The following is a 13336-nucleotide window of genomic DNA, read 5'->3' on the forward strand; positions in this document are numbered from 1 at the left end:
ACAACAACTACTACTTCTTTTAAATACGAGTCATTGTTTAAAAAACAATTTTTTTGCCGTCTTTGTCCATGTGTCCTCATTAAATATCGCAATATGCTGCACAGCTGTGAAAAGCGTGGAGTATTCCTCAGCGTGACTTACTTTAAAAAGTAAACGTTGGAGCACATTCAATATTGTCGTGTCCTGGCGTGTGATTACAAAGGATTTGGTGGCACATTTCATGTTCGCATCCCATTACGCAAACAATTTAACTATTGCGTAATCATCACACAGATTGTACACGATTACGATCGAAGCGATAAAGTCGGGCGACGACACCCGCATCGAATACACCCTAGCTGAAAGAACTTATTTAGATAAAGTCAAAAAAGCTGGATTTAAGTTTTCCAGTGCGGAGAAAATGTAAATAAATACAGTAGTATTCGGTAGTGAGCAGACATTTTTAAACGCTGAGACTAGATTAGCCAATCAGATTTGAGTACTTTACATTGTACTTTTGCAGTTAATATTTCTACTTTTTAAAAGAATGTAAACATTCACTTACTTGATAGGTGCGTAAAAGTTGGAGGTCATTTTCGTCTTGCTTGGTAGCGTCTAAAGGTGATGTCCTAGAAAAAAAATAAAAAATAAAAAGTTAGTTGAGGACTCCAACAAGCTAGCGGGAAAATACAGGATACGATACATTTAAAAAAGTGCATCCGTTAACAGTACATATGAAACATAAACAGAAAAAAAAGGACTCAAGTATTAATATACTCATCATTAAAGTAAAAAGTATAAAGTACAAAGTCAAGTCAAAAGAAATGGATTAAGAAATATTAAAATGTCATTCAAAAAAAGATGTTTTAAGGCTGTAAAACACTAAAATCAAATAAGAGTGGACACAGCTACTGCCACTAGCTTCTGCGTCACAGCGCCATCTTGGGGGAAAAAATATTTGAACAACATCAACTGTCCGGATTAAAAAGCCTAAAGGGCCGGATGTGGCCCGCGGGCTGTAGTTTGCCCATATCTGGGCTATACAATGGTACCTCTACATACGAGTGCCCCTGACATACGAGCAATTTGAGATACGAGTAAAATTTTGTGGAAATATTTATCTTAATATACGAGAAAAAGCAAACAACTCTCGATAGGTTGCATCTGAAAATCAGGATGGAGGCGGAGCTAACTCAAGAGAAGAAAAGTATCAAAATTTAAAACAAAATTAGACTTAAGTTTAGTGTAAAGTTAGATTAAATTTATCTTTGAGTGTATTTAGATCGTAATCAGAGTTCATTTAAATTAGTTCATGTTATGTTACGAGCGCGTTACCATGCAAAAAACTCCAATTATGGGAAATACTAACTTCTGCCTTAGCAAAAACAAGAAAACTTATATTTCCCATTGTAATCCATTAAAGTATTTGCCCCCTACAAGTCAGACTGCGGTAAATTTGACAGTATTTCCTTGCAATTCGACTACAGAGAATGTGGAAAAGTGGAATTTAGGCAGCGGACAGTGGATATCCGACGTAGATACGAGCTGCCCGTCAGCGTTAGCCAACGCAATATTGACGCGACATCCCACTAGAAGCCTGTGAGTGTCCTCAAGGACTAAAAAAAGGCAAGTAATATGAAGTTTTGCAGGCTTTTATTGCTCCTGCGTCTCTCTCGCCTTGACAGCATCGTGATTCATTTCCTGGCTGCCTGAAAGGCGGGAAATGAATAGAAAGCGGATAGTTAAATGCTTGATATTACATCTAGAATTGATCGTTTTTTTATTTTTTAACCTTTATAAGATACTTATTTAACCCATTGGCTGGCATTGACGTCCAATAAATGTTGACTGGGAAAGTCGTATGGTGGTTAAACAAGGTTAAAGGTCAAGGGAAAAAAATTGTAACCCTTTAATGGACGAATTATGTATTTTTTTAACCCTTAAATTTCCAATATATGTTTATTTATGATTGAAATATAATGTTTAAATGAGGAATAATTCATCAGATGCTTTATAAAGAGTCAAAGGTCAATTAAAATGAAATTAGTCATTTAGAATTCTTAAAAATTCCAATATATGTTTACATATGATTAAAATATAATTTTTAAATGAGTAAAAAGTAGTCACCTGCTATATCAAGGGTCAAAGGTCATTTTTCATCCACTGTAGTATCGCTGTGCTTTAAAATTAAATGTCCTTTTTGAATATATATATATTTTTATTTATTATATTATTGTATATTATTTATTTATTTAATATATATATATATATTTATTTTGTTATTATATTTATTTATTTTTTATTATATTTATTTATATATTATTAACCTTTACATTTCCAATACATGTTTATGTATGATAAAAACATAATTTTTAAAAAGTAAGTAGTTAAAAAGTAGTCACCTACTTTATCGAGGGTCAAAGGTCAAAATTCAATCTATTATGGAAGTAATCGCCGTCTTTTTAAATCAAATTTCTCATTTATAATTGATTTTAACCCTTAAATTTCCAATTTATGTTTATGTATAATTAAAATATAATTTTTAAATGAGTAAAAAAGTAGTCCCCTACTATATCGAGGGTCAAAGGTTAACTTTTTATCTACTGTCTACTTAGTGATCGCTTACCATTAAAATAAAATGTCATTTTTAATCTCAGTGATTATTATGGGATGGTTATTTTTTGAAAAAATGTCAAATAAACAAGAAGTATAGGTGACTTAAATGTCTCCATACATTTTCATGGAGGCCAGCATTAGTACTGTGATTTTAATGGCTTCAGACAAGCGTAGGCCGAAACCGGGCGGGGGTCCGTGACGGTGGGTTTGGTCCCAGCCGTCAGGCGCTCTCCCGGCGGGCGGCCCGGCCGACTCTTTCTATCGGGGTGCCGTGGGCCTTGCTGGGAATATGGACTTTTTTGCACATGTGCTACAAAAAGTCACCTCTGGACTACCTGAGGCGACACAGTGCACATATTGGAGTTGTGATCATGTTACGGGTGGACAATTTTGAAGAAGAGTCGACTTGTATTGACGGACACGTGCTGATCCGAGAACAGGCTATTTTGAAATAATAAAATAATATAACTAAAATATGGGACGGCAAGGTTTTTTGTCGCAAAGCAAAAAAAATCGTCTATGTACTTTTTATAGTGTAAATATTTGTCATAGCTCTCCTATCAAGTAAAAATACACAAAAATATACAAACATACTTTTCTAATATATTCAATAAGAGGATTCTCTTAATATTTTAACTAGCAACATTTAACAAGGTAATACCTTTTAGCAAAAATACCAATTTATCATTGCAATATTTTTCTTTAAAAAACACACAAATATACGAAATATTTTCCTAATATACTCAATAAGCAGATTCTCTTAATATTTTAAATATTTTACCTAGCAACATTTATTATTTAACAAGGTAACACTTTTTATCGAAAATACCAACTTATGATTGCAATATTTTTCTTTAAAAAATGCCTTATTCGAAAAAGTACAGTAATCCCTCGAATATCGCAGATACCCACTAAGTACAATCACCCCTATTATTACTACCATACTTTGAAAAATACAAAATATATAAATATTAAAATCTAAGGAACATTACTCACACAAATAAATGTGACTTAAAAATGTTCTTTCCTTGAAAAAATACAAAGATTTTGAACGAAATATAACTTCACCAAAACCTATTTTTACTACCCACACTCCTCCTTTCCCTTAATCCCAGATTATGCACTTCCAGGACCTCTTCACAACTTCTAAATTTATTAAACAAAATGACACCCGCTACCCAAACTTCCCCTCCAAAAAAAACGGACAACATCGGGATTAACGCGCAAAAACGAATGAACCCAAACGCAACAAAATCCTTTCCTGAACATTACAAGTGGCGACCCAAGATCCGGCACCCCGGCAGCCCGCTGCTAAACCATATGGGCGAGAGGGGGGACATTTTTCGTGGCGGTCCACATTTGGCAGCCATTGGCCGAACTTGTCTTTCTGCTGCTTTTTCATTATCGAGGAATAAATAGAACAAGATAACGCGGGAGTGGCCCTGTTGTGTCATCGGCGTTTAGACAGATGGCCACCGCTCGTAAGAGACTTGGACCGCCATCCGGCGCCAGCTAAACGCTAAAGTGCAAATCGGAAAGGTGTAAACTTCAAGCGGGTACAAAAAATTGGCTGTTTTTGGTGATTTGGTTTTTGTAAATCAGACCAATTGGCGCCATTTAACTTCTATAAAATCATTTTTTTAAATTATATTTCATCCAAATTCGACATTTTGATTGATGGGGTCACTTTATGTTCACTAACCCAGAATTAATAAGGCCTTAAAATCCATAAAAAGTGACCTGGACATGCGCATAAATCAACAGAAAGTGACCAAAAAATGTGAACGAAAAAATTTAAAATGCCCCGAAATTAACTCAGAAAGCTACAGATGTCCAATCTGTTTGAGATAGGAGGGATGGCAATACATGAATGAATGTTTCTTTCAATTTAGAGAAAAAAAGTTGAACAAAAAACTAGCTTATCTGGTTATTAGTTGGACAATTGTTATTGTAGATCATGTAGAATCATTTCCTAAATTATGTATCGAAATCAATACCCGAAATTTGCCGAATACGGGATGAAATAAAGTTTTAATCTAAAATAATCCTAATTCCAAATTGTATCATATCGCTTCTATGGGATTGAATTGGATAACTTTATTCATCTCGTATTGAGGACAGTAGCAAAAAGGGTGAGAATACAGACACAGCAAAAGACATTTTAGACATAAACTACAAAGTATACAAAACTATTAAAAAGTAGCCTGATTTGAAGCTTCATGTGCGGGCCATAGGAAATAAAATATTGCAAAATAATGTGCAATATCTTACATTGTGCAATATTTCTTTAACTTACCTTGCCAAGCTATGACTTTTTATATTTTAATACTACTTACTTGTGTTTTTTTTAACAGGGAAAACACACTTTGTGGAGTAGTACCACCAATTTTGTTATACACAACTATGTATGATAACAACAAAGTCTATAGATTTGATTTAATTGATTTAATTTGATATAAAAACCACATTTTTATCATTTTCAGCTTACCCCGAAGTTTAGACACCCTGAGTTTTGTGCACAAATAGACGGCCATCTTAACCTTATCCATGATGAATTAAAGGGACATTTCTGTATACTAAAAAAGAGGCGAACGCGGTTCTGGTTTTGGCTCCCCAGCCCGTTTTTGGAAGCACCTGAGAGTATCGCAAGCAGAACCAGGCCAGGCCTTGGGGGAGATATCCTCCAAAAGGAATGCCGGAAGAGGGCAACTGGCACCGAGGCCACCATCTGCCGTCTGTCAACCGGGACGACCCCCATAGACGGACTCGAATCGGCGCCGGGTTTACGTAGTTAAAACGCTAATAACGGTAGAAGGCGCAATAAAGCTGGCGGCATTAATGGGAAGGAAGACGTCTCGGGAAGCTATCAAAAAGAAATAACAATACTGTAAAAAAACACTTTGTATGAATGAGTCGTGAAATCCCGCAGTTGATTTAAGCGCAAAAAATGTAAGAATTTAACGATATTTCGGATTTTAAACATTACAAAGACGAGAAACAGAGGCAAGTTGGTTGGTTTATCTTATGTATATTAATCTACCTGTTTTCTTTAGATACTTTTTCATGATCAATATATTTAAAAATAATAATTTATGCTGTATTATACTTAAAGAAATAGAAAAACATTTGCAACAATACTTTAAAACTGCGCAAAAAATACACTGGACTTTACTTAAAACTTTTGAGGGGTTAAAACTACTTTTTTTTGTTTTTTAAAGATATTTTCTAGTATTGAATTATTGGTTGGCATTGATGCAAAATGTTTACTTTATTATTTATGCAATAGCTAAATGAATGTATATCAACCTAAGTACTTCATAAAACAATTAAATATCATTATACTTCTATAATGACAATAAAAGTTTTTAATTCCATTCAATATCCCAATAAATTAACGTTATTTATTAAACACAATGTTAAATTTCCATTGAAAAAAACTATTGTTTATTTAGAGTTTAGTTGACTTTATAGAATTCTGACTGACTGTATTTCATAGAAAAATTTTAAGGAAACAAGAAAACTATTTTTTTGGTTCAAAGCAATCAAACTGATGACATACTGTCCAGGTCTTCTGAAGGCTTTTGATTGGTCTCTAAGTGGGCAAAAATGACAGGTTTTCATGTGACAACGTGAACGGAGGAGCGACAAATGTCAGGCCTCTGCCAAGACTGTAAAACTTTGCCGACTGTTTTTGTACGTTGTCTCGTGGTTGTGACGCCGGTTGTTCTCGCGTCTGATCACGATAAGCGCCGTAATGAGGCATTTCTCCGAAGGCTATTAAGATGGCATTTTCATCTTTTGGCAGACGAGTCCGTGACGAACGGCGGGTGTCTAATTAGGGGACGGCGGCCATCCTGCTGGCTTGTCCGTTTAGAGAACGTGGAGAGTCGTTTTTTTTTATTGCGGTATGTTTGTTTTTTCTAATTGGATCATACGGCACTGCACCAAAAAGTCAATTCAGAATGAAAGAAGGCAAATTCATTTTAACCAAAAAAATATATATAAAAATAAATTCACTATATTGTCATGCCTTACTTTTTTTAGTAGCTTCATTGTGCCATTTTTTTTAGCAAAACTTTTAGCAAAACTTTTAGCAAAACTTTTAGCAAAACTTTTAGCAAAACTTTTAGCAAAACCTTTAGCAAAACCTTTAGCAAAACTTTTAGCAAAACTTTTAGCAAAACTTAGCAAAACTTTTAGCAAAACTTAGCAAAACTTTTAGCAAAACCTTTAGCAAAACTTTTAGCAAAACTTAGCAAAACTTTTAGCAAAACTTTTAGCAAAACTTAGCAAAACTTTTAGCAAAACCTAGCAAAACTTAGCAAAACTTTTAGCAAAACTTTTAGCAAAACTTTAAGCAAAACTTTTAGCAAAACTTAGCAAAACTTATCAAAACTTTTAGCAAAACCTTTAACAACATTTTGAGCAAAATTTAAAACTTTTCAGTGAGCAAAAATGTCTAGTATCAAACTCTATATACTATAGGACTTGTGTATTTATGTATTTCTTTGTCCATTTATTAATTAACGTTTTTGTTGCCTATTTATTTATGTCCAAAATGTATTTTTCTGTGTCTTTATTCTCACCCTTTTGCTACTGTGACAATTTCCCGAATACGAATTGAATAAAGTTTTCTAATCTAATCTATATATACATAGATAGATTGAAAAGATTCAATAACATGATTAAAAGAGCTTAGACTAGAACATCTAAAAATATATATGGCGTTAATTCAAGGGCATCCAATTTTTTTCCAAAAATGAAAAGGTCACAACTTGAAAATCGGGTAAAACTAAAAACTAAAAAAATATTGGAAAGTAATTACCTTACTGGTTGCCATTTATGGTGAAAGATGTCCAGTCCATTTGGATTACTGAAAAATAAAAAAGTAAAGTCAGCCATCATCAAGAGCACTTTATAAAATTTAAAAAGTTATGAATGTAAAACAAAACACTGAAATTTCTACATTGACAGAAATGATTGACAGGCATGTTTACACTGAAAAAAATGTAGTAGGTAGTATTTCAGCTTCTTTTGGGGAACATATATGATATATTTTCATAATTTACCTTTGGAAACGCCTATTCTAAGTGCATTAATGTTATAATCATATATTAACTTATTGGCAACTACTAACTTACACCCAAACAATTTTTGACAGCACCAAAACATGACAAATATATATATATATTTTGAAAAATGATGTAATTTTTGCACTGCCGATTTACTCGCATCTACTTATTTAGCTCCTGCGCTATCATAGCAAGGTTAAAATTCATGTCCTGATCCGCACACAACAAGCCAGGTGGGAGCAATCCAGCTCTTTTGGCCCCACGTTTGATGAGCTCCCACCGCGTCTATTATGAACCTTTTATTCCTTCTATTTACATTGCTTTTTTCATTCTACCGCCACAAAAAAAAAAAAATAACACGCCGCCTCCCGAGCATCTTATTTTCAAGCGTTTCCGTTTTTTTATTTCCGATACTCCAGCAGCAGAAGCAGCAACGGCACGTCGTTCCGACTCGTTATCGTTTCAGTCGCTGGTAGCATATCAATACTAAAAGTGGGGAGAAATTAGCATGCCAGGTTGAGTCGCAAATTTGCTATTCACCTCTGGGTCACTCCGCTTGGAAACACATAAGGGGAGGCTATTAGTGCCGAGGGAAGATGGCTTCAAATATTAATAGAAATCATATATTTATATACTGTATGTGTAGTGTGTTTAACGCTAAAGTCCAATTTATGGAATTCTATAAAGTCAGAGCAAAAAAAATTATATGTGTATATGTATATATGTATATACGTATATATGTATGTAGTATATATGTATATATGTATATATATATATATATATATATATATATATATATATATATATATATATATATATATATATATATATATATATATATATATATATATATATATATATATATATATATATATATGTGTGTGTGTATATATGTCTATATGTATATATGTATGTATGTGTATGTGTATATGTATGTATATATTTGTATATGTGTATATGTATATATGTGTATATGTATGTATATGTGTATATGTATATATGTATGTAGTATATATGTATATATGTGTATATGTATGTAGTATATATGTATATGTGTATATCTATGTAGTTTATATCTATAAATGTGTATATATATATATATATATATATATATATATATATATATATATATATATATATATATATATATATATATATATATATATATATATATATATATATATATATATATGTATATGTGTATATCTATGTAGTTTATATGTATATATGTGTATATATGTATGTGTATAGGGAGATGTGTATATATATATATATATATATATATATATATATATATATATATATATATATATATATATATATATATATATATATATATATATATATATATATATATATATATATATATATATATATATATATATATATATATATATATATATGTATGTATATGTGTAAAACAATATTTGAGCTTGACAAGTCTATATGGTAACTTTCAATATTTTGTTTTCCATAAACACTGATATAAAAAAAGTCACTTAATTTGATGAATTGAGCTATTTTAATTGTGACTTGTTTGCAGTCACTGGACATTTTTTCATTGTTCAGCAAAGTTTGTTTCGGTCCTGTGAATCTATAAACTTTGTATTACCCTAATAAATTATTTTGTCATTTATTGGCATTGACAGTTATAGACATAATATCAATTTCCAGTGGGAAGGTTGGCATTGAGTGTCCAAGTACAACCTAGCCAAAATAGATCGGACATCCATCAACGTCAGCATTTATGGAAAAAAAAACTTATTATAAAACTTATAACACATTTTTAATTTCCATTAACGGAAGCCCATTCAAATCCAACCCTAAGCATTTTCCTCCACCCACATTCTTCCACCTATTTGGTTCAAATCTTCGTTTTTAAAAATTCTCAAGAGGTCCACTGACGGCTGCCAAATTAGCAATTCAAATAAGGAAACGTTAAGGGGGGTGCCGGAGCTGAAGTTAAGAGTCTCGGAACCCCCGATCCAAAGTGTGACCTTTTCCCCGCCTCCTCTCGGCAAACTCTGGGGATCGAAAAGAATTCCGAGATAACGTCGGACCTGGTGGCGGCCATCTTTTGAATAAAGAGCGGCGCTAGTAAGGTTAATGAATGCCCGACGAAGCCCCCGACCCATTTTGGCCCTTTGTGTATTCCGTTTTCGCCCTGGCTCGCCATCTAGCGTACTTTCCGAAAGCTTCATTAATATTTCATAACGGGTCAAAACTCTTACGTGGAACTTACTACTCGACGTCACGGGGTAAAGCGATTGACGTGGAAGAGGTTCGCAACCTGGGGGTGACGTGGGCAATTATAGGAGAAATGACACGAGTCCTAAAAAGTGGCTGGGAGAAAGTGTATCGTAATTCCCGTATTTATCGGAGCAATTTAAGCCCATTAAAGTGTCACTTAAAGAAGTATATACTTTCTTTTTGGGGTTTTTTTTCGTCTGTTTGTAACTCAAAACTCTTACTAAAAATCAACAAAAATAAGAGTATTTTTTTGCAGGATTGTGAACTGTAAAGAAGAAAATAAATGTAGACTAGGGTTAGGAGTATAAAGATATAAATGTAATACATTGAATGCTTTGGAAGGAATTCATTTTAAATTGCAGAGCAATATGGGCTAAGTTTTTCCCGTTTTATTTTGAAAAGGTTGTCGTACGGAGTAGCATGTAATTGAATAGGTGTCAAGAAATAATGACTTAAAAGATCTGACGTTAAAGTACTATTTTAAGGGTGTATTTTGGTGATATGGCAGGAAAATGGCATACCAAAAAACCGCTGTGAATTGAACCTTCGACACCACGTGTCAAAGTGGTGGCCCGAGGGCCAAATTTGGCCCGTAGGATCATTTTGTGTGGCCCGAGAAAGTCAATCATGAGTGCCGACTTTCTGTTTTAGGATCAAATTAAAATGAAGAGTATAGATGTATATTAAATTTCCTGATTTCCACCTTTTAAATCAATAAGTTGCATTATTTCAACCAATTTTTTCAGTGTTTTTAGTTCAAAAAGAATTTTGTAAAATCTAAAAATATATTTAAAAAAAAACTCACATAAAAATTATTTTAGATCTATAAAAAACTGAATATTCAAAGCTTTTAATCCAATTCTTTTAATCCATTTATTTTTAAAAAAAATAAATATTTATAGTTCAAAAAACATTTTGTAAAATCTAAAAATATATTTTAAAAAAACTCAAATAAAAATTGTTTTAGATCTATAAAAAAACTAAATATCCACTTCTTTTACTCCAATAACAAACAAATCAAAATATTATATCCAAAATTATCCGGGCCACGTGAAATCAAGTTGACGATTAAACGGCCCGCAAACCAACAGTCTGACACCCTTGGACGCTGTACACAATTTAAAATGACCAAAAAAAACGTATAAATTGACCATTAAGCGAATTTCAATGAAGACACTCAAGTGTGAAGTTGCAACAGATTGTCAGACAGTCCCTGAGATAGGAACCCCAAGGACCGCCCCCCCCCAAAACGGTGAGTCACGATAGGCTGGACTCGCTAAAAGCAAACTCTCCAAGGTGTGATCCCACCTCCAAATCAAGGGGTCACTTCTCATCTCTCCGCCCTCACACGTGTGTTTTTCTCTTCATCTCCTGTAATCCAATCTCATTAGCCTCATGAATGGGGTGAATCCATTAAGAAGGCTTTCTTTTTTTTGCTCAATGCCGCCGCTCTCTTTTTCTTCCTAATCTCTTAACCCCGTGGGATTAATCACCCACGGAGAGCAGAAATCGACCCGTTTAATCGCTTGGAGATGTGACAAAAAAGGATGCGAGTGGGGAGGATGCGATGGGAAATTATTGGACAATTGATATTGAGAGAGTGCTTGAGTACTAATGCTTGATTTATATCGTATTTTATTGATTTTACTCGTTAGGGACATTTTTACGGTTTTGTCTAAACGTCGTTTCAGGTTTAGCTATTGTCAAATTGTTTATTCTACCAAGTAAAAAGCATTTTTTGAGGCCTTCTAAATTTAAATAGATGCAGTTATATTAAATATAAGAATTGAATTCAACCAAAAAATGACTAAAAATTGTCCAAATTTGACAATCGGCTCACTCCATATCTAAATAAAATACATCCAAATAATATAAACTGCTTAAAAAAGATCACTCAAAAACTAGTGAAACTTTCTGAGTTAAGTTTACTCCTAAAAATACATGTTAAAACATTTTCAAAATTCAAAACCCGCCACTAAAACTTATAGTTCCGTTTTTTGACACTACTCCTAACCTTATTTCAATAAAAACGGTTGCATGACACTGCCCCCTACCTGCTGGCATGCATATTGCAATACGATGGCAATTCTAAGCAAGCGCAGAAAAACGTGATTGGGCGAACGTAACAAATATTTTCAGAGCTATAATCTATTTTATCCGGTAGTCTATATTGTCCTAAAAAAATCTGATGGAACCCCCCGACTAATAACTCACTGGCCCCTCCCCCTGTTCCACCCATTAGCTCCGCCTCTGCATTTCCATGTTATTTTTAGTATATTCATTCTCTCCCTAACGTTTGACCAGATCTCACCCCGGCGAAAGCGCGCGTCCAATCAGACGAAAACGACAAACGTATCCCGTTCGGCATCGAACCGTAAAATCCATTCATACCGCCAACAAACGCAAGATTTCCTTCCACGAGTTAGCGTGCCTGTGCCCGAGCGATCACCCAACTGAATTATTTAGAGGCTTGGCGTGCCCATCTAACGTGCTACCGCATGGGAAGTGACAGGCCGCCGGGGGTGGGGGGGGGGGGGGGGGGGGGCTTCACGGAGAAATGCAAAGGCGGCCCCCGAGGTATCGCGTCTCATCACAATGCAAACACAACACTGACCTAAACTTCAGCTCGCTGGGAAGGAATGGAATATCCCTGTTATATTCTTTAACGGATCGGGTTGCGTTTTTTAATTATGGGTGCCAGGTGAGGTGGTGGGCGGAGCTACATACACCAGGTGAGGCAGTGGGCGGAGCTAGACGCGTTGTACCTGTGTTTGGTCTGGACAGCGGAGGGAGTATTTATACGGAGGCGATTCAAAATAGATTTATGTTTGTCTTAAATACATTTTTAGATTTTATAAAATGTTTTTTGATCTAAAAACTGAAAAAAAAGATAAAAAAAATGACAATTATTGATTTAAAAGGAGGAAAATCAGGAAATGTAATATACATCTATACTCTTCATTTTAATTTCACCCTAAAACAGAAAGTCAGCACTCATGATTGACTTACCCGGGCCACAAAAAAATGATGTGGCGGGCCATATTTGGCCCACAGGCCACCACTTTGACACATTTACTCTAGGGCATCAAACTTTCTGGAGCAAAGAAACCTTAAAAATTACAACCGAGAGACTATTTCTTATATAAATTAATTTAAATTAAACTAGATGAAACTTTATTTCAGGCAATTAACTTTTTGATGCCAACAAAATATCTAAATTATTCGCAACCTAATTTTGTCCCAAACAACTGGTTTGCTAACTATTTTTTCGCAAAAAAACTAAGAAAAAGACATTTAAACATGCTACTTGTTACTTCTTTATGGGATATATCATCAAATTGGCAAAACCCATTGACTCACATTCATAAAAATGCCACTGGGAACTCCCTAATTAGAAATATGAGCACTAATTATAGGGC

General features: G+C 34.0%; 1 protein-coding gene across 3 annotated transcripts in view; it reads right to left on the bottom strand.

Annotated features, from left to right (window-relative positions):
• LOC144208490 (uncharacterized) overlaps positions 1-13336 on the bottom strand; it is a 59930-nt gene that overhangs the window by 16233 nt on the left and 30361 nt on the right. For all 3 annotated transcript variants that reach the window (XM_077734377.1, XM_077734376.1, XM_077734378.1), the window contains 2 exons: positions 7421-7468; positions 545-608 (listed from right to left, as the gene is read on the bottom strand). The gene's annotated coding sequence lies outside the window, so the exon portion shown is untranslated. The remainder of the gene's footprint in view (positions 1-544; positions 609-7420; positions 7469-13336) is intronic.

Source organism: Stigmatopora nigra, chromosome 15 (assembly GCF_051989575.1).
Source record: "Stigmatopora nigra isolate UIUO_SnigA chromosome 15, RoL_Snig_1.1, whole genome shotgun sequence".
NCBI lineage: Eukaryota > Metazoa > Chordata > Actinopteri > Syngnathiformes > Syngnathidae > Stigmatopora > Stigmatopora nigra.